At 41.8% G+C, this 5,000-nt stretch overlaps 1 protein-coding gene across 1 annotated transcript in view; it reads right to left on the bottom strand.

Annotated features, from left to right (window-relative positions):
• LOC125032712 (inter-alpha-trypsin inhibitor heavy chain H3-like) overlaps positions 1-4,654 on the bottom strand; it is a 97,452-nt gene extending 92,798 nt beyond the window's left edge. The window contains exon 1 of the mRNA XM_047623977.1: positions 4,485-4,654. The gene's annotated coding sequence lies outside the window, so the exon portion shown is untranslated. The remainder of the gene's footprint in view (positions 1-4,484) is intronic.
• Between the last annotated feature and the right edge of the window lie 346 nt (positions 4,655-5,000).

Here is a 5,000-nt window from a genome sequence, read left to right as displayed (position 1 = left end):
ATAGGCACAATAAAAGAATGGAGGTTAGGTAAAGCGGACCGATTGTTCAGCTGCATATTTCATAATTTCTTTGGAATTAGTGGAACTGAGTATTACAAATGAAATACGCCAAGGGAAAAAAAAAGAAAGTGATGGTGATCGTGATGGTAATGATTATGATGATGGTGATGAAATGGTGATGATGATGATGATAGAATAATGGAAAAAGAAGGAAGAAAAAAAAGAAGGAAATACATAAACGAAAACGAAAAGAAAACGACCAAAAGACAAAAAAAAATACATTACAAATTACCTCTGCATCAAGAAGGTAAGAACAGAGGGGACGAGGGGGAAGGGAAGGGGAGGGGGGTGACGGAACGAACGTTAGAAGAAGGAAGGAAAAATAAAGAAGGAAATACATAAACGAAAACGAAAAGAAAACGACGAAAGAAAAAAAATACATTACAAATTACCTCTGCATCAAGAAGAAGAGAGGGGACGAGGGAGAAGGGAAGGGAGGGGGAGGGGAGGGGGGCGAGCGAACGTTAGAAGAAGGATGAAGAAAAAGAAGGAAATACATAAACGAAAAAGAAAAGAAAACGCCGAAAGGAAAAAAAATACATTACAAATTACCTCTGCATCAAGAAGAGGAGAGGGAACGAGGGGGAAGGGAAGGGAAGGGGAGGGGGAGGGGGGCGAGCGAACGTTAGGTACTGCACGGTCGACACAAAACGGTCGTTTGGCTAACCGCTTATTTTGCCGTGAGGAATTTTCCCAATCAGGTCCCGGCTTTTTATTCGCCCGCCACTTTGACCCCTTATAATCCGCGCCGCCATCAGTTGATTCATTTCGTCATTTCGCTGTCACTTTCTCGTGGAAAAAGATGTATAAGGAAGGGAAGTCCGTCATGCGAATAGGACTAGGAAGGGATATAAAGGTAGGCCTATCGACAGGCGCAGTGTAAAAGATAATGAAATAAATGATAAGAATAATGCATTATTGGCGTTTAGTAGCTTTGAGAAAATAAAATTATACCAATGTTATTTTTTTCTCATAATAAAGAGAGGAAGAAAATAATAAGAATATTAATGCATTGTTGGCGTTTTAGTAGCCTTGAGAGAGAAAAAATCAATGATTTTTTTTTTTTTTCTTACATGACTAGAATATCTGTCTTTCGAATCCGTTTGGGTTTGATACCTTCAACACATTCTGTAAAAGGAAGTGCATTTTTCAATTATGCGACACCATTATTGCAGACGTGTATTGCAAAGTATCCGTTTATCCATATTACGTTATCGTATACATCTATACATAATCCCACGTATACATAACTCATTCCCTTCTGAGAGAGACCTCAAAATGTACACATGTACAGTACTTACACATCTCAAACCAGCTGTCTGTACAGAGTTTATAAGCACATCCTCATGTACAAACATCGTGTACTAGTCTGACTACACAAACACAAGGGAGGCTGCGTGCCCTGTTAGAGATGTACTGATCTCGGCACAAATACTGTTTTCACGTGTTCGTGTCAAAAGGTCCTTATGAATTATTTCTGAACAAAAAAACTAGAAGACAAAAATAAGAAAATTTTGAGTTAAAAGAAGTTAAATGTAAAGAAAAAAATAAAAAGGAGAGAGAATAAACCTCCATGAAAGTATATTGCATGACTGTAGCTGATCCGTCATAAAACAGACGTGCGCTATGATAAATTGTATGGTTTGCATGAAGACTAGTGTTCCTGTGTGACGTACCGGGTATTTAGCTTTAGAAGAAAAATGCTTACCATATCCTTTAAATAAATCTTCATATATTCCTCCGTGGATTCTCTCTCTCTCTCTCTCTCTCTCTCTCTCTCTCTCTCTCTCTCTCACTCACTCACTCACTCACTCACTCACTCACTCACTCACTCACTCACTCACTCACTCACTCACTCACTCACTCGCCCGCACGCTCGCTCGCTCGCACGCACGCACGCACGCACGCACGCACGCACACACACACACATATACATGACGCATGACGCACACTGACGTACACCCTTGTTAGCACGTCAACCGCGAGTGCGTACATGCATGAAGACACACATCAATAAGGACAGAACAAACAGTCTAACGTGCCATGAAAATTATTCATAGCCACAAGCAATCGCGGCGACTGAGCGTTGTTAAACCATGCCAGACTTCGCTCGAGAGGATCTTCCAACGCCATCGCTTCTCTTTTGTTTTGACAGACAGTTGCATGAAAAGTGTTTTCTCCCCGACGTTCACTTGTTTTCTTCGTACAGTCGTTTAGCTTCGTCGAACTAATATTTTTTTCCCTCTCGCTTATAGTTTTCTTTTTCTTTTCTTTTTTCTTTTTCTTCACATGCCTTTTTCATGTTTCTTTTCTTGTTCATCATTATACATTTCTGCACTGTTTAACATTCATATTTTCAAAAGCGATTTTTTTTTTACCATCCGATGTTCTTGTGCATTTTTAATTTCCTTCTTATACGAGGAGGAAATGAGGCCAGGATAGATTGCCCGACCCCGTGCCTGACCTCTTGACGTAATTAAAGTGGTTAATTACAACATGGCGACATTAGAGACGGGGTAAGAAGTGGAGATAAGAAGAAAAATAGAGAAAAAAGGAGAAAATTTATGGTGGGACTGAGGAAGAGAAGAGAGGGAGGGAGGGAGGGGGAAAGTGGGAAAGAGGGGAGGTAGGGAGGGAGGAGATAGAAGGGTTAGGGAGGAGACATGGAAGGAAGAGGGAAGGAAAGAAAAAAAGGAAGAAGACGAGAGGAAGGAAAGAGAGATGGAATGAAGGAGAAACAGGAGGGGAGGAAAGGAGACAGGAAGACAGGGAAGAATGAAAGAATGTTAAAGATAAGGCATCTCCACTCCTTCGTTCCTTCCTTCCTTATTCCTAAGGAAGTACGTGAAGGACGCAGACAGGGATACCGAAGGAGGACAGGGCAAGAAACGAGGAAGGAGAGACAGGAATAGCATAATGATGACAATATAATGACAATTATGGTGGTGGTGACTGTCATGATGATTATAATGAAGGTGATTATGCACGAAGAAGAATACGGTGATGATGATGATGATGATGATGATGATGATGATGATGATGATGATGATGATGATGATGATGATGATGATGATGATGATGATGATAATGATGGCGACGATGTGAAGATGAAGATGACGATGGCGATAATGATTAATAGGAGGAGGAGGAGGAGGAGGAGGAGGAGGAGGAGGAGGAGGAGGAGGAGGAGGAGGAGGAGAAGGAGGAAGAGGAAGAAGAAGAAGAGGAGGGGGAGGAGGAAGAAGACGAGGAGGAGGAGGAGGGGATGAGGAAGCAAGACAGTGAGCAAGCACCTCACACTTCTCGGGTCCCGTTGACTTCACTTAAGAGGACAGCGTGACATGCCGATAATCAAGTGAGAGAAAAAAAAGGGGGGGAGGCAAAAGGAATAAGACGAATAGAAGGAAAATAAGCGAGAGAGAGAGAAAGAGAGAGAGAGAGAGAGAGAGAGAGAGAGAGAGAGAGAGAGAGAGAGAGAGAGAGAGAGAGAGAGAGAGAGAGAGAGAGAGAGAGAGAGAGAGAGAGAGAGAGAAAGAATGAAAGCAAGGCATAAATAGTACCAGTGAGATATAGAAAGGAAACCATCGAGAGAGAGAGAATAAGAATAAGAGAGAGAAAAATGACGATATATATATATATATATATATATATATATAGAGAGAGAGAGAGAGAGAGAGAGAGAGAGAGAGAACGAAAAAGAGTGTGTAAGCAAGGCACCTTTTCTCCCGCGTTACTAAACCTATCATCTGCGATATCTCGGTACTTCAATAATTCCACTGACCTAAGATTACAAACTTCCAGGACTGACCCAACACCAGGTCACAACTTCACAAAACAGGCCACTGCTCACAATTAAGAGCCAGGGGGGAGGGGGTTATATCATAAATGATGAGAAACTAGAAATAGAAAGAGAGAGAGTGAGAGAAAGAAAAAGAGAGAGAATGAGAGAGAGAGAGAGAGAAAGAGAGAGAGAGAGAGAGAGAGAGAGAGAGAGAGAGAGAGAGAGAGAGGAGAGAGAGAGAGAGAGAGAGAGAGAGAGAGAGAGAGAGAGAGTATATCATAAATGATGAGAAACTAGAAATAAAAAGAGAGAACGTGAGAAAAAGAAGAATAAAAAGAATGAGAGAGAGAGAGAGAGAGAGAGAGAGAGGGGGGGGGGGATACACATGCACAAACAGTACATACAATGTGACACACACAAGCAATCAAGCCAGAAGCAAACACACACACACACACACACACACACACACACACACACACACACACACACACACACACACACACACACACACACACTCATCCACAGGCACACTCTTAGCACAGCACAATAGATCATTCCACGCAACCTCAGAACATCATTTTAAATTCCACCAAATTGCATCATACGACAGAAAAACCTCCTTCGACCCTGTTGATTCACCCACCTGTAATATTCCTCAAAATCTCACTTTGCTCCGTTATGCTGTAGGGAGGAAACATACAGCTCCTCACATTATAAACATTAGTGGTCCACAGCGTGTGCACAAGTCTACACACACGGTACGCTACCCCTTATCCCGCCCTGCACCATCAATGTCTTAACGTGGTCGCTCGGGCACGCTGACTGACCGGGCCGCGACTTCAGCCGAACGGTAAACACGTCGTTGCCATACGTTGCTGGAGATGGCAATTCCGAGTTTTCGCCATTTTCGTGTGCGTTTTCACGATTTTGAAAGAAAAATAAAAAAATTATTTCGTGGTTGGATTTCATTTTAAGTAGAACAACTAGCCTTTCATGATAAAATGGTCTTGGTATTTTAGAGACGTAGATATCGCTCATTGCAATGAACACATATACACATATCAAATGCATTTATCTTGTCCAAATATCTAACCTCACGATCTTCATATGTTGTATCTTTAATCCTAGGTCTGTGAATGTTATTCTCTTTATGTTGATG

This window comes from Penaeus chinensis, chromosome 15 (assembly GCF_019202785.1).
Source record: "Penaeus chinensis breed Huanghai No. 1 chromosome 15, ASM1920278v2, whole genome shotgun sequence".
In the NCBI taxonomy this organism is placed as follows: domain Eukaryota; kingdom Metazoa; phylum Arthropoda; class Malacostraca; order Decapoda; family Penaeidae; genus Penaeus; species Penaeus chinensis.
This window is presented reverse-complemented; position numbering and strand designations above follow the sequence as displayed.